Raw genomic sequence first — 21540 nt, forward strand, 5'->3', positions numbered from 1 at the left:
TACTTATGACGAATGACAAATAAAGGTACCTCTGACAATCATCTGGCGTCCTGCGTGTGTTCCTTGGGTCGGGGAACACGACAGGGTTGTCTGATCCACATCCTGTTCTGTAGGAGAGGTGGGCCAACGAAACATCTAGGGGTTCCCACGTGTGACTTCGTAAAGCCCCACGTAACCTTCCATAAAATGTCACGATTTCAACATCCAGCCATGACTGGTTTTAAAACAAGCATTGGCAAAGCCAATAGGTTTTGCTGTTGCGAATTCTATAGTCTTTGTCAATTTTTTTAAATGTTGCACGGCAGTTGAGCTGCTGTGCACCGTGGGTTAGTGGAAAAAAAAAAACGCTAGGACGCAGACATTGCTGGCTGTGTCATCGCACTTTTTGTTATTTTAAGCCATGTTTACAGCAGCTCAACTGCTGTGCAACATGTAAAAACATTGACAAAGACAATCGATTTTGCATAGGCAAACCTATTGGCTTGGTCAATGCTTATTTCCTCCTCTGGTTCTACTCCGCGGCCGGAAGAAGATGGAATTGGACTATATAGATACAGAAGAGGGACACCTTTGATAACTAACGAGGAAACGCCACCGGATCTCTGCAAGCGGGGCAGACTTTTCAGATCAGAATATTTTTTTCTAATTAATCTAATGCATTGTGTAATGGTATTAAAAACATATCTAGATGCTTTTGGAATAACACATAGAAACACTGAACTTATTACGTAATCAAATGCACGCATTTTGAAAGAACCTCTCATAAATGTATTTGCAGATGAACATTTAATCCACTCTGTTGTATGTTGTACGAATATTCGATTTTCTTTACACGTCCATTATGGTAGCTTGTCAAAATGGCCACTACTCCTGTGTGCTCATTTTGTCGACTTTTTATGCCCTACATTCTAGGGCAATGTAATCAGAGTAAAGCTTTGTTTCAATTTGGGCCTAAAATACCATGTTCAGTGCAGTATTAAATATATCTTAAGAACAAGGGTACCCCATAAGGCGAACCTGGGGTAATAGTGATTTTTTTGAAAGAACAATGGTTCAAGGGTGGCCTGATAAGGTCCAGAAAGAAGTGTAGCGTAGGAATAATTCACGATAGGGAGCTAAGGATGCAAGTACATATAGAATTATTTATTTTCTCTTTCAACATTTATCAAAAAGTTTCAGGTGCTCATATGAGTGACAAGGTGCATAATGTGACACAAGTGAACATAGTGAAAAACGGAATGTCACACAACAACAAGGTAAAAGACCACATACATATATACAATGGGGGGTTATATTTCCTTGAGTAGGTCGACGACGTTTCGATCTATATTATTTTAGATCATCTTCAGGACTGGGGAGCTTCCTGAAACTGTGGAGAAGTAATTAAATTAAAAAAGGAACCTATATTTACATTTTCTTAGCTTAGTGATTTTGGTGCTCCCAGTGGCAGGATTCAATTCCATGCACAATTTAATATAGTTGGAAAGGTGGCGCTTAGCAATAAACCAATGTGTGCTGCCCTAATTTACTGATCAAGAGAAGGGGGGCATTTAGTGGCATGTGGGCACTTATTCATTCTAACTTACTCTGTAGTTAGTACAGTCCTTCAGGACCAAAAACTCAATTCAGATTAGGTAAGACATCAGCTGGTTTGGCAGGCAAAATTTCTGGGGGAGCAGAAAAAATGGTGTCACATCGTAGTACATATGACGTCGAGTTTAGAGTCAGGGCTGCATGCATATGGGTAGTAATTTATTTTAGGTAGTCATTTGATGCTAGTGAAAGCCATTTATAATCGTTGTCTATTATGGGACGGTAGTGACTAAGCTCGGTGACCCAGAAAAAGATCATTTTGTTAGACATATATATCATTATTTGGTTGTTATGCGATAATAAAGAGGAAACATTTATTAAATTATTTAGACTCGAGAATTATATTATCAGTCCTGTGAGCGGTATGTTGTCGCTATAAAGGTAGTGGCAACACATATTCAAAATATTTAAAAACCAGCTAAACATAGGCTAAGAGACAGAGAAGTTGTCAACATTTTTGGGAATACAGACTTTAGCGCGCAATTTTAGGCATGACTTACTAATTTCAAAGATGTGCCAGAAAACAGAGTCTGGGCAGCTCGGCAGAATAGTTTAAGGATGGATCCTTCTTGCGCCTAATGAACAACATTTAAGGCATACACGTTATGACCTCAAGTTTGAGTATAAACAGTGAGAAAGAGGAGGAAAATCGCGGGCACTTACTACGTGATTTTTTGCCTCTAAGCTGCATCAGGCCACCCTTGAACCATTGTTCTTTCAAAAAAATCACTATTACCCCAGGTTCGCCTTATGGGGTACCCTTGTTCTTAAGATATATTTAATGCGCAGTGGCTACACTGCAAAGGTATCACTCATTGAGTGGTTTTTCCCCCCAAAAAATTTTGAGACCCAAAATATCCTTCTTTTCAGGTCTAAGAATCAAACAGATAATGTCTTTAAATATAGGCACAACATATACTGAAGAATATATTGCCAGTAAACTTACAGGCCCATCTCTTTTTCAGGGCCCCATAACTAATCCTAGGGTTCCCCTAGATGTAGCAAGCGAAAAACTTGCTGAGCTTGATCGCCTTAAGAAAAAACATATACGTACAGAATTGCATGCCCGCATGCTCACAGATTATCTAAGAGCCGAGGTCATCCCTTTAGGCCTCCAGGTACGCAACGTTCCAGCAATTTTTATCCAAGACCCCAAATTCAAGTTTGGTTTTTCACACATTGGTACGACGTGTTCACACCATTGGATGGTGCTTGGCATCGACACCGCCCTAAAACACAGTAAAAAGGAACTAGAAGAGATAGCGGCACTAGAACAAGCGATCCGCGATTAAGATAGCCTAGCGGACGCAAAGACTGCTTTAGAAAAAATAGATCGCACTATAAAAGACTTTGAAAGTTTTGAACACCATAGAAAAACTACAAAAGTCACTAAAGATATTAACCAGTACAACAGAGAAAAACATACCCTTACCTACGGGAAGATTTTTTCACTGTAGGTCCACAGGATCAACAAAGATTCCCCACAGGCACCTGGGGCCGTTTCAAAAATAGAGCACCTGTGACTTTTTCTGAGTCTTCAGCTGAGTCTGACGGTTCTGAGGGACTCTAACACTAACCCCAATTTTTTAGGCAGAGGCCAGTCCAGGAACGCAGAACCCCCAGAGGGAGAGGGAGAGGTCGATCCAGGCCCAGATACAACTTCCCTCCAGGAGAACGTCAGACCAGGAACAGGCACTACCAATGGGGCTACCTATACTAGACACTGTGGCTGAACCAAACATCAATATGGAAACAATCCCCATATTCAATTTATCTCAGCACCAATTAAATTCCACAGATATAGCTCTTCTTAGCAGAGGCCTATCTTTTGTGATAGCTGAGAAACCGCACTGGTTCAATATCCAGTCAGAAATCATGCAATTTTTTAGAAAGGTGAGGCTTCAAACCTATTTTAAAGACCATGATGGCCCCAGAAAAAACGATCCCACAGGTCTTCGTCCACCATCCATGTTTAATCCATCTAGCGGGACGATGCCGCCAGAAGTGCTCACCTTTGAACACCTAGTACTTCGAGATTTAAAAAAACGTAAGGAAGACTACAAATTCACCCCCTACAATATCAGTTTAGAGGAGAAAAATAGCCTGGCCAGGCTAAAACAAAATACTGATATTGTCATAAAGCCTTGTGACAAAGGAGGCGGGATCGCCATCCAGGATCGCACTACCTATGAAAATGAAATCATGCGTCAAATCAGCAATAAGGATCACTATGAACAACTAAGGGGTAACCCTGTAAAAAACATAAGTGAAACCATTCTCCTTGTTACCCAAGAAGCACTTGACCAGGGATTCATCAGTAAGAATGAATTTCTATTTCTTAACAATAAATACCCACGCACCCCAGTACTTTACACACTTCCAAAGGTGCATAAAGACGCAGAACATCCGCCTGGCAGGCCAATACTTTCAGGCTGTGGGTCAACTGTAGAACCCCTGGGGAAATATATCGATTTCTTCATTAGAGATTTAGTCCATGACACCGCCACCTACATCAAGGACACAACGCATCTCATTAACTTTATTGAATCTCAGCCATTCCGTCCTAACAGTGAAATTCTTGTAACTCTTGATATAGAGTCACTGTACACGAACATCCCCCAACAAAAAGAGATAGCTGTAATCAAGAAACATCTAGACAACCGGCCAGCACCTCATCAAGTGCCCACCGAGTTTATAATTAGTCTCCTTGAAATAGCCCTAACCAAAAATTACTTTTTGTTCAAAGATACCTACTATAGACAATGTAAGGGAACTTCCATGGGGGCTGTTTTTGCCCCCAACTTTGCCATTCTGTTCGTGGACGACCTAGAGTCAAATACCATCCTGACTGAAAGCAATGCCTTCAATGACCAAATAAAATTGTGGCGCAGGTACATCGATGATGTCCTTATGATATGGAGTGGAGATGAGGAGACATTACATAGCTTCTGTGCCTGGCTTAACACGAATCAACCAGATCTCAGATTCACATACTCGTATAATAGACAACAAGTTGATTACTTAGATGTGACTATTAAATGCGAGGACGAACAACTATATACTACCTTGTTCCGCAAACCTACAGAACGCAATACCCTCCTACAATATCACAGTGCACACCCAAGGGCACTGAGGGACGGCCTCCCTTATGGCCAGTTCCTGAGGATTAGAAGAAATTGTAAATACAAAAATTATTTCTTTACAGAGGCCGAAATCCTATGCAAAAAATTAACATCCAGAGGCTATCCAAGAAAACTTCTGAGGAGGGCCATGAAGAGAGCATGGTACACGCATAGAGAACATCTGCTTCAACCACACCCCAAAAAAGCCCTATCAAAAATCAACACAGTCAGCAATAAGTTATCGAAACTAATTAAAAAACATTGGACTGTACTGGACCCTTTAGAATTAAATACAGGTCTTCCCCTTTTTTCCTTCAAAAGAGGTCGAAACCTTAAAGATCACCTTGTGAAAGCGGCATTTTGTCCAACTAGGGCCAACACAATTGAAACCAGGTTTAATTTACCACCGGTTCTAGGACATTTCAAATGTAATAATTGCATGGCATGCGAATTCACAAAGAACACAAAAGTATTCGAGTATGAAAGTTGTAAGCACAATCTCAATTTTTTCACCAATTGTAACTCAAAAAATGTTATTTATTGCATTGAGTGTCCCTGTAAGTTGCTATATATTGGCCAAACAACCCAACAAGTAAAAACTTGGATATCCCAACATAGGAGCAGAATCCAATGCAGAGTAACAACGGCTCCTCTGGTTGAACATTTCATTGAATTTGGCCACACTGAAAACGACCTGAAGTGGCAAGTCATTGACAAACTAACACCCAATGCAAGGGGTGGAAATCAACAGACTATCCTGAACCGCTTGGAGTGCAAATGGATCTACAATTGCAAAACTATTGAGAAAGGACTCAATTCCCTCGATGAATGGAACATGGTTACCTGATTATCCCTACTAACATGCTGCATGCAGCAAACTACCTGTCACCAAAATGCGCTCTTTAAAATTGTTATACTGTAAAGATCTAATGTTTCTTTAAGATATACATTTGTACAGATAATTGTATAACTATTGTAAAACTATTCTACAATCTACCTATGACCTTGATTCGCCCACACCTAATTTCATTACACCCAGCAATTTCGATTTGCCTATATACATTATTTTTAAGTAAGGTCTTAATAGCAACATTCATTGCCTGTATTGGTAACTTTATTCTAATTTCCGATAATAATTCCTGCTTGTGCTCCATTCACAAATGCTCCACAATTTGTCCCGATAAGAACGACACTGCCCATGCGCGGCTTACAACACACTACACTCGCGGCTCGGATAGATCTCCCGAGCACGCATGTGCACGTATAGGACCCGAATGCATGCGCGCGCCACCAGGAAGTATTCTTAACACGGTCTCAACCCGGCATTAAGCGCGAGTAATCCTAGCAACGAGGCACTCGGACCCCCTTCACAGCAGCCTACATGCCTTGATTAAGTAAGTTACTTCGCGACCCTGCCCCGTTTTTGAGTAATTTCCCGGGACTCAGTCCTAACCCGACTACATTCTTGTGCCCTAGCTCCTGGCAAGCAGTTGGCCGATCTATGATGTTACCTTTTCCCAAGCGACTTAACCGCTAAATGGACCCCTAATGCAGCTTAGAGGCAAAGAATCACGTAAGAGGGCCCGCGATTTTCCTCCTCTTTCTCACTGTTTATACTCAAACTTGAGGTCATAACATGTATGCCTTAAATGTTGTTCATTAGGCGCAAGAAGGATCCATCCTTAAACTATTCTGCCGAGCTGCCCAGACTCTGTTTTCTGGCACATCTTTGAAATTAGTAAATCGTGCCTAAAATTGCGCGCTAAAGTCTGTATTTCCAAAAATGTTGACAACTTCTCTGTCTCTTAGCCTATGTTTAGCTGGTTTTTAAATATTTTGAATATGTGTTGCCGCTACCTTTATAGCGACAACATACCGCTCACAGGACTGATAATATAATTCTCGAGTCTAAATAATTTAATAAATGTTTCCTCTTTATTATCGCATAACTTAACCAAATAATGATATATATGTCTAACAAAATGATCTTTTTCTGGGTCACCGAGCTTAGTCACTACCGTCCCATAATAGACAACGATTATAAATGGCTTTCACTAGCATCAAATGACTACCTAAAATAAATTACTACCCATATGCATGCAGCCCTGACTCTAAACTCGACGTCATAAGTACTACGATGTGACACCGTTTTTTCTGCTCCCCCAGAAATTTCGCCTGCCAAACCAGCTGATGTCTTACCTAATCTGAATTGAGTTTTTGGTCTTGAAGGACTGTACTAACTACAGAGTAAGTTAGAATGAATAAGTGCCCACATGCCACTAAATGCCCCCCTTCTCTTGATCAGTAAATTAGGGCAGCACACATTGGTTTATTGCTAAGCGCCACCTTTCCAACTATATTAAATTGTGCATGGAATTGAATCCTGCCACTGGGAGCACCAAAATCACTAAGCTAAGAAAATGTAAATATAGGTTCTTTTTTTAATTTTAATTACTTCTCCACAGTTTCAGGAAGCTCCCCAGTCCTGAAGATGATCTAAAATAATATAGATCGAAACGTTGTCGACCTACTCAAGGAAATATAACCCCCCATTGTATATATGTATGTGGTCTTTTACCTTGTTGTTGTGTGACATTCCGTTTTTCACTATGTTCACTTGTGTCACGTTATGCACCTTGTCACTCATATGAGCACCTGAAACTTTTTGATAAATGTTGAAAGAGAAAATAAATAATTCTATATGTACCTGCATCCTTAGCTCCCTAGCGTGAATTATTCCTACGCTACACTTCTTTCTGGACCTTATCAGGCCACTCTTGAACCATTGTTCTTTCAAAAAAATCATTGCAGTATTAACACAAAATAATACACAGTCAATATTACTAAGCACTGACGGACAAGATTAAACGAAGAAGTGGAGTAGTGGGGGGCGAAGGGAGAGGTGGGGGGAGAAAATGCCTTAGAGCAGGTTATTAAATTGATGCATGAGAAATAAAAGTCCTATTTACAGCAGAGAGGGAGAGCGACTCCCATATATGTCTTTTTGCAGATCTGCCTTTGTGATCAGCAGGGTGCTGCTGTTCTGTCGAGAGGGATACAGAGACAGGCACTCAAAGAGTGTAAGTTGAAAAGTAAAAAAAGAGTGCCTGTACTGCAGGAGCCTGCAGTGGCAAGACCCTTGCCACCAGAAGCGGTACTTGGTTGAGGCTCCAAGGCAGGACGAAGACTTGACTTGAAGCCCAGGAGGAAGACAGGGGCAAGCAAGAGGTGCTGACAGTGGCGGCCGCCACTAACAAAGGATGGTGAGGTGGATGGTGGGAGAGTGGGGGAGTGTTCGGGGGCAAGGGGGTAGGTGTTAGTAATAATAAAAAAGAACAAAAAAAAGAACTAACCAGAAGCCGCTGGCTGCCCCCCGCATCACATCACTCCTGTTGTCCTCTTGCTGGTCCTAGCAACCCCTGAGACAGACTTCCCTCCAATCCCCATGCTGCATAGCAGCCGGCTGGAGAAACCTAAGTGCGCATGTGTGTTTTGGTCAGCCTGAGACGGCCGGGAAAACACTTATGCACACGTAGGGAGTGCACAAGCACTCCTCCACCCCACTCCCATGCCCTACCCCTCCCTGCAGAAGCTGGATCAGAGCCGGCAAACGAAAAAATAAAATGATGCTAGAACATGGTTATATTTTTCATTTACTAGCTCTGCGCCAGGCAGTGGAGCGACATTATTCTGCCATTGCAGAGGAGCCGCCAGTGGGTGCTGACCAATAGTAAGCAAGGAAACGAGAGTGACGTGGGCCAGCTAGTGGTAAGTAAAGGGCGGACACTAAGCCCCATTAAAGATTTTTTTTAATGCAACAGATTTCGTAAGTGCTGTGTGGGCAAAACATAACAATTTCAACAACCAGTGGCGATGGAGGGCTGATGAGTGTTTAAAAAACGATTTTCACTTTCTGTGTTTACTGTCTATTCCTGTGTTTTTTACAGTTAAAAATTGTAGCTTTAGCCTGCCTGTAATTGCATATTTTATCACCTGTGTTGTGTTTTAAATGTGTGGTTTTCCCTACCCATGATTGCCTTCATTTAGTGTGTTGAATTGTGGGATTTGCAGTCCAACCTCTGTAGTTTGTCTCTCTCATTCCTTGGTAACAAATCTGTTTTCCCTCCAAATTTCTCCTTTTCTCTGTGCTTAGGCATGTGTGCTCAAACAGTGCACCCCCAGCCACCATTTTGTGTTCACAAGCCAGTGAGGCCAGACCCCCTGCCCCCCCCCTCTCCCTCCCCCCAGCAACAGGGATTTTCAACATCAGAGGGTGCTTCTGTGAGCTGTTTAAACTGTATTTACTGGTGCCTGTGCACTTCGTTTTTTGGCCAGCAGGGGGAGTAAAGCGTTATTCAAACAGTAATGTTAGATTTCGAGTTAGTGAAGCCTTTACCTGCTGAAGTCCAAAGTTGTAGATTGAGCCTGTCTGTCTCCTAGGAGATTCTGAACAGGAACAGGCGGCTTCCGGCTCCCTGGCCAGCGAGCCTTGTCTGGGGCTGCTGGGACCTTGTATGGTATTGTGTTGGTGGTTGGCACATGTGTGCACTGGTTGGTAGTTGTGTCTGGTGTTTATATTGGGTTGGGGTTAATGTCCTCATTGGTTGGGTATTTGAGGGTTCTGAATGGTTTCTCGGTCTGTGATTCAGTCGTTGCGGGGTTGGGACTGGGGCTAGGGTTCGGATTTCTATGGGGGGTGGGGACTGGGGCTTCCTGTGTTATTGGTTGTTGGGAGTGGGGTGGGACTGGGGCTAGGGTTGGACCTTTAATTGGAAGTAGCTATTTGGTGCTTCTGGTGTGATTGGTTGTTGGACCAGTTGTGGGACTAAGAGTAGGGTTAGGCTTTCTATTGGAAGTAGGGACTAGGGGTACCTGTACCATTGGCTGCTTGGACTTGGGTTGGGACTAGTGGTGGGGCTAAGGCCTTTATTGGACGTGGAGATCGGGGTTTTTGAACTGATTGGGTGCTTGTACAGGGGTTAGGATTGGATGTGGGGTCCTGGTCTCCTGTTGGTTCTGGGTGTTGGGGCTGGTGTTGTGATTGGATGGTGTTGGGGTTGGGGTTCCCATTGGCTGAGGGGGTCGCCTGGTTACTGGGGCTATGGAGGGCCGGGCTTGGGGCGTCTCAGCCCGGACGTCGAGGCTGGGGGTGGAGAGGATGGGGGTAGTTGCCTGTTTGGGCCTGTTCGGAACTGGACGGGGCTGGGGCCAGGGATGCTGCCCTTTTTCTCATATAAAAAAAAAAAACCTTCACTCTTTTATCTCTCCACTATCCTTTTTCTATCAAAATTAACAGACTAACATGTTCACTTCTCAAGTTCCATATTCCATATTCAACTATACTAATAAACTGCCCAAATAACTGAATAACATATCTACTACTCAAATTACTTCATATTTATACTATACTAATTTTCAACACTAATCCTTTATGGGTTCCGGAGTGGCGTGCTACTCGCCAAAAAAGCGCTTCAACACCCATCAGGGGTAACAAGTGCTATATGAATGCAAATCTTTCTTCCCCTTTTATCCATCCGCTATCCTTCTCACTCTAACTAACAGACTAATATTTCACCATATTAATTCACCACTAATCCTTTATAGGCTCCCTGAATAGCATGCGTCAACAAGCGAGCGATAAATAAATACTAACCTTCTTTCCTCTTCTATCCTTCTGCTATCATTCCAAATCCAAATAACTGACTAACCTATCCACCACTTAAAATGTACTTGCATGTTTCACTATACTAATTCAACACTAATCCTCTGTGGGTCACGGAGTAGCGTGCTACTTGCCGAAAAAGCGCTTTGACGCCTCGTCAGGGGTAGTAAGCGCTATATAAATGCAATTACAATACAATACAATTACAATACCCACAGCTACAGGTACACGTTCACAATAGCCAGCCAGCACAGCACTGCATTTCTGGCGCAATCCTCTTCTTACATATGTCCCATTGCTAAATAGGTTACATCCTGTCAGAGAAGTGAAGCCCCGATCAACATACCCATTGCAGAACTGCAATTGCACTTTTGTGAAGCGTGTTCTTTGTCCATTTAATGTGTCTTGAACAACCAACAGCACTAAGAAATGCACAATTCTAATGACATTGAAAGGGAAGCCCAATAGAATTCCGACTCTCCATGGTGTTCTATTGGAGGGTTAACAGTTCTGTTAGAAACATAAGACGAGAAACACAGGCACAGGAAGAATCCAAATATAGATGTCATAGGCTGTGAGGTAGGGAAAGCACAAAAACATGTCTAATGAGCAAAAAGGAACACAGTTTGTCAAAAAAAAGCCGTTGTACTCAAGAATAGAATTGCTTGGATGTGTTAAAGAACTGAGCAACTTCCCCTTGCAATGCATGTATAATATTCTTTTGAACTCTGAATTTTGTGGCATACAATTGTTGTACACAATTTTCTCATGCATAACCCTGCCATGCCTGTGCCCTTTTAATATCAGGGAAGCTCTACAAAGATCTGCATTTCAAAGGCACTCGCGGAGCTCGTGGCCCAGCCACCTCTCACTTCTTTCACATGAGACAATGAAATCTGCCATCTTGCTTATCTTCTCCCTGTCAGCAGCCTGCTGATCATCGCTTGTAAAAGAACAATACTTCTGGAGCAGGAGAACAGAGCCTCATTTCAGCAGATGCTCCCTCTTACCCCAGTGCATGCTGGGAAACCCATGAATCTTCACTTCTCTGGATGGGCTTCATTTGCCATCTATTAGTCCAGATGCTTAAATGATTCAGATCAATCTGCCCCTGTCTGGGCCACTCCATTACTTAGCAGTCTCACTAATTTAACATCCTCTGCAAATTCAATACTCGCATTCGCGTGATAGGTCGAGAACGCGTTAAAGTGATGGAAAGGATGAGATGGGAAATGTAGGGAGGAACTATGTTTATAGTTGTATAGTGCATTGTGCAGTACACTCCTTGATTAAAGGAACAGGACAAAGAAGGGGGCAGGGCAATACACCCATCTATATATTTGTGTCTCTTAAAAAAAGGTTTACTAAACATGTAGTTGTTTACTAAGAGAACAGGAAAAAAAGGAGAAAATACACAGACTTTGTCAATGATTTGCCCATTATTTTGTTTTCATAATATATGGGATCGTGAAGACAAGCAGCAAAGAGATGGAAGGAATGCTTGAACTAATCGCAGCCACTGAAAAAAGTTCTGGGCTCCATTCCAGACAGCTATTATCCTCCCCACTAGGTGTCTTTAGCCAGAGACCTGCTATATGCAAATCAATCTTAGTCCTGCTCCAATAGAAACAGTCCAACCTGAACTGCCAGGTCAAATCCCCTTCAGATAGGAAGGGAAACAATCACAGACAGCTTTCAACCTATTTATGTTTAATTGGTGAATATGACCCCTTACAACACGAGCCATTACTCCACGTGATATTACAACGCGGTCGTTATAATGACCGTGTTGTTATCACGCAAAGCCATTACTACCAAGTCATTACATCGACTTGCAGTAGCTGGCACGTTGACATTAGAAATTTATAATTTACCTTTCCAACTCCAGTCTACGTAACAGTAGGGAAGGTGTTGGAATAGTAAACTATACTATTTCTAATGTTAGCACGCCATCTACTGCAAGTCGATGTAACGACTTGCGTAGTAATGGCATTGCGTGGTTACAACGCGCCGTTGGAACGACCGCGTTGTGAAGGCATTGCGATGTGATGCCTGCGTTGTTAGGGTTGTTTCCCTTAATTGGTGAGGAATAGCATGAGTCCTGTGGCACAGAGTAGACAGAACCCAAGCCGGAGCATACCTGTCGCACTTACAGCATCCACTGCAACAAACAAGGTGACGGAACAACATCTAAAACGTGACCCTAAGCAATCGCCAGGGGTTGAGATGAATTCATGCAGTATTTCCATCCCCTTCCTGTTTGATGCTTCAAATAAAGAGGCACCAGTACGCTACTTCGCGAAGATCAATGGGTAAAGCAGCATCAATGATTGACTTGCTGGATATGTTCTTCTATTTTTGATAGCTTGAACCGTTAGCTAACATATAGCCATGGACGTCATTTAGGAGTTGCGGGGCGTTCCAACTGCAACCCCTGATTTGCCCCTTGAAACTCCTAGCACTCTCTTTGTAACCCATGGCCTCACGAGGGGCACAATCAGTGCCAGGAACCAGGGCCGGACGGAGAACTGAAAACACATTTTTCCAGACTAGCCCCTGTGTGGCGCGTACTGAGCGAGCACAACGAGCGAGTCCGACCACTACTTGGGGGTTTGCGGGGGTATCTCCCCCTTGAAAATGTTGGAAAAAAGACAAAGCTAAATGTTGCATTTTACAGCACATTTTTCATTACATATTTAATTGTATTACCTTTCAAAGCACAGTAAATAGTAGATGATGACCTGAAAGAACATCAGGTTACCCAGTCATATGTACCCAGAGACATTCTTACATAGAGTACCAAAAATAGACACAAATGTAGAGAATCAGAGTCAGTGAGCGCAAAGTATAAGTGAGACCTTCCCCATTGGGTGTGTAGTGAGCAAGTGCAGTGAGTGACCACTAATAGGGGGAGTTTGGGGACTTCTCCCCCCAAGAACATTTTTGAGACAAAAAGGCCAAAACAATGTATTTTTCAATATATTTTTATTACATATTTAATCGTATTAACTTTTAAAGCATAGTACATGATGACCTTATGGTGCACCAGGAAACCCAGTCAGAACAGTCATAAATCACAGACATTCATACAGTAAACACCAGAAAATGACATGTCGAGTTCGAAACAAGAATTTCAATATAACCGATTTATTCTTAATATATAAAGTATAAAGACATTTAAAAACACACTTAACCTCAAACAATTGTGCAACGGTTTGACGCATGTTTAAATAGGTTACTTAAGTGGGTGGCACAATAAGTGCTGCTGGCTCACCAGCAGCATTAGATTTACAAGCCCTGGCAGCACCAGTGAACTTTACTAGGGACTTACTTAGTAAATCAAATATGCCAATCATGGAAACAACAATTCATATCAATCATAATTTATACAAGAGCACTTCCACTTTAACACTGAACAGCAGTGGGAAAGTGCACAGACACACTAAACCAGCGAAAACAGTAAAAACCAGGAGGTCAGAAAGCAAAAAGGCAGGGGAAACACGCCAAAAGATGTCAGGTCTAACACCCTTATATATATTCAAGACTTATATGCATTTTCCCTAGGTCATTTACATGCACTTCCTCATGGATTATTCCTAGTTTATGGTTACTTGGCACAATAGTACTCATTTTATTAATCTCAGAGGATAATAGGCTGTGTCCTGACTGTCAGGCAAAAACTTGTAACCTACAAATTATACAAATATTTCAGTAACTGATGGTTGCCCTACTGAGCTACCTTACAGCATGCATTCAGTAACTACATTAAAAATAATGGACAACATTCACCCACCCGTCTGCCTAAAACCGAGCCACATTCATAACAATAATTTTCGTTAACTCTTAAAATTCTCACTCAGGCCTATTAGTTTCAATTAACACAAAGTTCTCAAACCCACTGACAATATGTGGGCGTGGTAGCGGTCATTAATTTGCGGTAGTGAAAAAGACTTTTAAAATCTGGATGTTTCCGTTCACATTATTTTCAAGTGCAATAAACATCAAATAGGGCACTGAGAGCATAGAGGAATAAACTGAACACGGGTGGAAAACTATGACCAGAAAGATTATTGTGATCAATTTGGTGCGATATATTTTGGTTCTAATTTGTTCAGAATTCTTTTAAACAAAAGCTGTCACAGCATGATTGCCTCGTGAACATGCTTAACTTAAAATATTGTGTTTTTATTAAAAGCAGCAATTTATTGTTATAGACATGCTGCTGAGAAGAACATTGGTCTATACTGATGGACTCTTCTGTTCTGTTCCAATAAACCAATGATCCTAGAGCGCTTTATCGCCAAAGTATCAAGGCGCTTTAATAAAGGATGTGCCTATTATGCAAATGCAAAGTCAATCATCTTTTCAACCCTTGATGAACCACTAAGCAATCCTGCTGGGAGGAAACCTGTGACCTTCAGGCTAGACACAGATCTCCACAGAAGGTGGAATAAACTAGAGAGCTAGCTTCAGCTGTTCAGTTTACCCCTTGTCGTCCTGCACTTGCACGCCTATCCAGCGGCACTCCCGGAGTGGCTGTCACAAAGCAGCGCAGGTTCTGAGCACAGACAGGACAGCCAGAAGACTCACGCGGCTGTGTGTCAAAGACCAGGACGCCCAAAATAGGAGCCCTCCCTAAAGTGCCACTCACACTCATGTTTGAATGATAGCGAGACTCTGTTTCACCACGGGTGCACCATTAAATGTGCATGTTACCCGGCCTGCATTTGACACCCCTATTTTTGCCTTGTAGACATGCTTAATCGTGTACCCTGGCCCTGAACATCCGTCCCAGACTTGTCTCCAAAAATACCCTCTGGTGTGCTGGCGAACTAGTTCCCTGCCAAAAATATTTGGCCTTTTAGCCAGTGCTTAATTTGTAAAATATTAAGTGTCAGGGCTCTGACCTTGAGGCTGCTGCAGCTTGAACCACCCATCGTCCTTGTCATCGTTGCCAAAACAACTACTAACCATCTCTCTCGCATGTAAATGCGACAGTTCAGATTATTCCAGGTCCCCAAAGCTAAAGCAATTGCTGCGGAGGCAGGCATTAGCAATTTCAATATATATTGTAGTCCTAAACTACCGTTGTTCTGCTCATCTCTAAATTAGATGAGCAGCGCCACCATGTGGTGGACTGTTTTAAGTATGGTGCTGACAATTAGGTGCAGGTGCCGAGCACCGGAAACCAATTAAGTGCCGGTGCTGAGCACCGGAAAGCACCAGCTGAAATTAAGCACTGCTTTTAGCCTCATTTACAGTTGGTTGGATCACTCGCTGTAGTACCACAGCCAGGTAATTGAGTTAGAAACCCAGATAATGCTGATGATACTGAAAATGCAGCTTTAAATTACAAATAACATTCAAAAACAGGGTTTATTTTATTGTGCTGCATTTAAATCTCTAATGTTCGCACACACACCTTGCTTGTGCGAAAGGGAATGTTTTTTGTGTAAACAAAAGCTATTTTACTACATTTGCACTGCGGCATCATCTCCAAACAGTAGCAAAATCATATTTGAGTCAAGGTGTCTTGACTCTCAAATATGGGCAAGCCTAATATCGCATATTTAACATGTATTTTTCCATTTTAACCTTTAAAAGGGCCATCGTGTAAAGAAGGTTGGATCATTTACAGTAATGCAGGATTACTGCTTTGGGCAAATAGCAAACACACATTCAATGCATGAAATTCTTTGACTCTGACAGACGTTCTGTAAAGGGGACGTTTTTTTACTTACCTTAAGTTGCCAATTGCGTATGAAGTGAACCAGCCGGAGGCCAGGTGAACTCACTGGCGTAACGAAAACTGAGGGGGCCTCCCTGCACGGTAGGCAGAGGGGCTCCCCGGCCAGAGTGCAGTGCCGAGGGGGCCCCCTGGAGCTTTGGGCCCCCCCCACACTGCGGGGCCTGCAGTGGCCTGTGCTACGCCCCTGGGTGAACTAACTTCTCTGCAGTGCAGGCGGGCGAACTTGGGAACGGGGCACAGATCATTGGTCGACGCATGAGTCAGACTAGTGAATGATCTGCCCCTCTCCTACATCACTGTTCCATTATTTGCTATTAGTGTAATAAAGACTGAATTGCAATGTACTAGAATATGACCATCCATGGCAGCTGAGGTAAGTACAAAATTATTTCAAATGTATGTTGTGTGTGCACGTGGTTGTGGGTCAGAGTGTGTTTAAGAGAGAGCTATTCTGTGTATGTTTAAATGTGTCTGTATGAGTAAGCATCCGATTGTGAGGGAAAGTAAAGGTTGAATGGCGTGTGATGTCACCTCCGATACTCCTGGCATTTTAGTTGAATTGACGTTCATGATTATGGCAATCTTCAACTATTTACTAAGCAGGCTCGTGAACTACAATGCCCCGAGTACCAGATGATCCAAGATCTATTATCAAAATTAACAAATTTATTAGAGGCAGGTTGGGCCCAATAAATGTTAGGGGGGGATTTTAACTATATACAGGATTTAGTAAGGGACACCTCTATTAAAACAAAAAACAGCTGAAGCCAATAACTAAAAGGGTATTAGATGTTATGGTCCAAGATTACCAAATGATTGATCCTTGCCGTAGAGCCCATTTGGGAATGTCACAATACACTTAACCCCTTCCACACTCATGACGAGCTGGGCTCGTCATGGTGTAGCCTCCTCGTACACTGATGACGAGCCCAGCTCGTCATAAAACAATGAAAAATAGCAATTCCCAGCACAGGAGGGGAATTGCCTTAGCAGCCATGGGGTTAATATTCTCGACAATTACAGTCCGCTTGGATATAGATTACTTCCTTATTTCCCGTTCCTTAAGGTGTCTTGACTCTCAAATATGGGCAAATTCATTTTCGGGCCATTACACCATTAGTGTTAAGATAGAATTAGAAGCAAGGCGAGTGGAAAGATCCAGGTGGTAGATGGATCGTCTCCATCTCTCCAACCAGGAATGGCTGATACGTACTAAATAAATGGATCACAGAATTTTTCCAGATTACAAGGGCACTGCAATGCTTTTTTCTGTTTGGGGTGCCTTCAAGGCATCTATCCGTGGGCAGATAATCGCCTTAATGGGCGCCAAAAAAACGGAGGGCACTTATTTCTGAACTCCAATTTGTGGTTGATGCCACAGTACAGTTGAAGGCAAGTACACCGGCCGAGTGATCGGCCGTGAACCTGCAGTTGGCTAGCGCCAAACAAGAGCTGAGGAAGTTCTTTGTTCTCAAAGAGATTAGTGCCTCTCAGACATTTCATAAACGGGTCTATGAAGAAAGCCAGATTGTGGGTAAACTCTGGTCATTCAGGGTGAAGCAGGAACCCACATTAATTACTGAAGTGCAGGCACCCGGGTCGGGGGCTCTGACCGCTGTTAAGGAAGGGGTTGCGAAAATCTTCCTTGAGCATTACAATAAGCTATCCGTTACTAAATACTCAGTTTAAAAAGAAGTAATACATCAGTATTTTTTAGATATTATTCTACCAGAATTGCCAAAAATACAGGTAGAGGAATTAGGGGCCGAGATTAAAGCATAAGAAATTCTTCAAGTTATAGTCTCAATGTCATCTGGAAAGGCCTGCGGGAAAAATGGTCTTCCTATAGAGTTTTATAAAATGTTTCAGGGAAAATTAATAGCTTTTTTAGTAGAGCTCTTTAATGCGGTGAAAACTGGCGGAAAGGTTCCTTCAACATTTTAAGGAATTGATTATTGTTAGTTTTGTTAAAAAGGGGTAGAAATTAGAATCCTTGTGATGTGAGCTCTTACAGACCTAGCAGTCTATTGAATTCCGATAATAAAATCTTAATGAAAGTCTGGGAAAATCGGATTACGCCTGTTGCCCAGAAGGTTATTCATAAAGATCACACCGGCTTCCTGGCAGAAAGGCAAATGTCTTCGGAAACAGTTTTTTGAATACACGCAATTGATTTTTTTTTTAACACCAATAAGATGCCTTCACTCATAATGATGGTAGACGCTGAAAAAGCATTTGACCTTGTTAATTGGGTAACTCTCTTTTATGCTCTTAAGAGGGTGGGGGTTTCATATTCTAATTATTAGTATGTTATATATTATATATCAGGCTGCATAGGCTCAGATTTTTGTGAACTCCACCATTGCCGGAATTGTAGAGATAAATCGGGGAACTCAACAGGGCTGTCCCTTATCGCCTGTACTTTTTACCTTCTTTATCGAACCATTGGCAGCTAGGTAAGTCCAAATACAGGAATTGAAGCACCCATAGAAGGTATGCCCAAACTTAAATTGCTCATGGGTTATATAATTCTGTTTCTTAGGCCAGAAGAACAAAAGATAAGAATGATTCTGGCCGAGTTTGAGCAGTTTCAATTTATTGGAGGTTATAAAATTAATCATAATAAAACTGAAATATTGATGTTTAAAACTTCAGGCGATATCCTCCCAGGTTGTCTTTACTGCCCAGCTGTCTCGAGATATCTGGGGGGTTTTGTAACTAATTCCTATGTCGAGCTCTATAAATTTAACTATGGGGCTGTGCTAAAAAGAAATTGAGCACCACTGGATACATGGTCACTTCTCCCCCTTACACTTATTGGCCGGGTCACCTTTATATTACCTCTATTAATCTTTTTATTTATGAATGTTCCAATAAAAATCAATGCGGCATATTGTAAAGAACTTGATATACTTTTTTGATAGTTTGTTTAGAACAAAAAGGTACCCAGGGTAAAATACCCAGTACTGCACCTGGCAATAAATCAGGGGGGACTTGCATTGCCCCAGATTTGCACATATTACGATGTCTCTCTCTTAGATATACTGGTCCACATATTTGATTTTAAGGGATCTATAGATAACAGTTTTTTGGACAAAATGGTGAAGAAGCTGGATCACAGCTCCTGGTCTTCATAAAGATAGACAAACTCCCTAAAAAAACTAGGTATAAGATGCTGCAAGACCTTCATATAAGACTCCAGTTATTATATTATTATATTCTATTAATGCTATGGTGGCAGGCTATCAAAATTTGCAGTTAAGGGAATGTAAAGACTTAGGTCTACATATCCAGTCCAGCCACTTAAGGTTTTGGAATGCAAATTGCTTCAGGGGGTAAACAGCCATTAGTACGCGGCTGTTAGTCCGCATACCATTACTTCCCAAGCGTTACAACACATGCGATGTAACAACGCGTAGCCTTTACTACACAAGTTGTTTATCGCATGCGTTGTTACAACACATGCGTTGTAATGGCTATCTACTTCAATGGCTATCTACTTCGTTGTGAAGAAACATACTCGCTTCCCTTTCGTCACAACGACGTGCACGTCTGACGACACTGGAAGCCTGGGAAGAAAGGAAACATACGTGAAGGAGAAGAGAGGAACCACGAGGAGAGAGAGGCAAGAGCAGCTGTGTAGGGTCGTGTAGGGGCTGTTTAGAGTCGTGCAGGGGGTAGTCTTTTAGGTTTTAGGGTAGTGTAATAGTGTTTGTGTAGTGTAGAGTAGTGTAGTGTATTTGGGTTTAGGGTAGTGTCAGAGGTCGTGAAGGGTAGTGTTTGGGAGTAGGGACAGGACTCGGGATAGGGGCAGGGTCATGCTGAGGGTAGTGTTTTAGGGTTTAGGGTAGTGTTGTGGTGTTAGTGTAGTGTAGGGTAGTGTTTTCGGATTTAGGGTAGTGTCGGGGGGGTCGTGCAGGCTAGTGTTTTGGTGTAGGGAACGGACTGGGGGTAGGGGCAGGGTCATGCTGGGGGTAGTGCTTTAGGGTTTAGGGTAGTGTTGTGGTGTTAGTGTAGTGAAGGGTAGTGTTTTAGGATTTAGGGTAGTGTTGGGGGGTTGTGCAGGGTAGTGTTTGGGTGTAGGGACCAGACTGGGGGTAGGGGAAGGGTTGTGCTGGGGGTAGTGTTTTAGGGTTTAGGGTAGTGTTGTGGTGTTAGTGTAGTGTAGGGTAGTGTTTTAGGGATTAGTGTAGTGTCTAGGGCCGTGGAGGGTAGTGTTTCAGTGTAGGGACCGGACTGGGGGTAGGGGCAGGGTCATGCAGGGTCGTGCAGGGGGTAGTCTTTTAGGTTTTAGGGTAGTGTAGTTGTTTGTGTAGTGTAGAGTAGTGTATTTGAGTGTAGGGTAGTGTCGGGGGTCGTACAGTGTAGTGTATTAGGGTTTAGGGTAGTGTTGTGGTGTTAGTGTAGTGTAGGGCAGTGAATTAGGGATTAGGTAGTGTTGGGGGTCATGCAGGGTAGTATTTCAGTGTAGGGACCGGACTGGGGGTAGGGGCAGGGTCGTGCAGGGGGTAGTCTTTTAGGTTTTAGGGTAGTTTAGTTGTTTGTGTAGTGTAGAGTAGAGTATTTGAGTGTAGGGTAGTGTCGGGGGTCGTGCAGGGTAGTGTTTCAGTGCAGGGACCAGACTGGGGATAGGGGCAGGGTCATGCTGTGGGTAGTGGTTTAGGGTTTAGGGTAGTGTTATGGTGTTTGTGTAGTTTAGGGTAGTGCTTTAGAGTTTAGGGTAGTGTCGGGGTCGTGCAGGGTAGTGTTTGAGTGTAGAGACCGGACAGGGGAAAGGGGGAGGGCCATGCTGGGGGTAGTGTTTTAGGGTTTAGGGTAGTGTTGTGGTGTTAGTGTAGTGTAGGGTAGTGTTTTAGGGTTTAGGGTAGTGTCCGGGGGTCGTGCAGGGTAGTGTTTCAGTGTAGGGGCTGGACTGGGGGTAGGGGCAGGGTCGTTCAGGGGGTAGTCGTTTAGGTTTTAGGGTTGTGTAGTTGTTTGTGTAGTGTATTTGATTGTAGGGTAGTATTGGGGGGTCGTGCAGGGAAGTGTTTCAGTGTAGGGACCGGACTGGGGGGTTAGTGTAGTGTAGGGTAGTGTTTTAGGGTTTAGGGTAGTGTCGGGCAGTGCAGGGTGGTGTTTCAGTGTAGGGACCGGACTGGGGGTAGGGGGCCAGGGTCATGCTGTGGGTAGTGTTTTAGGGTTTAGGGTAGTGTTGTGGTGTTAGTGTAGAGTAGTGTTTTAGGGTTTAGGGTAGTGTCTGTGGGCCCTGCAGGGTGGTGTTTCAGTGTAGGGACCAGACTGGGGGTAGGGGCAGGGTCGTGCTGTGGGTAGTGTTTTAGGGTTTAGGGTAGTGTTGTGGTGTTAATGTAGGGTAGTGTTTTATGATTTTAGGGCAGTGTTGGGTGCTGTGCAGGGTGGTGTTGTGGTGTTAGTGT

This window comes from Lissotriton vulgaris, chromosome 5 (genome assembly GCF_964263255.1).
Source record: "Lissotriton vulgaris chromosome 5, aLisVul1.2, whole genome shotgun sequence".
In the NCBI taxonomy this organism is placed as follows: domain Eukaryota; kingdom Metazoa; phylum Chordata; class Amphibia; order Caudata; family Salamandridae; genus Lissotriton; species Lissotriton vulgaris.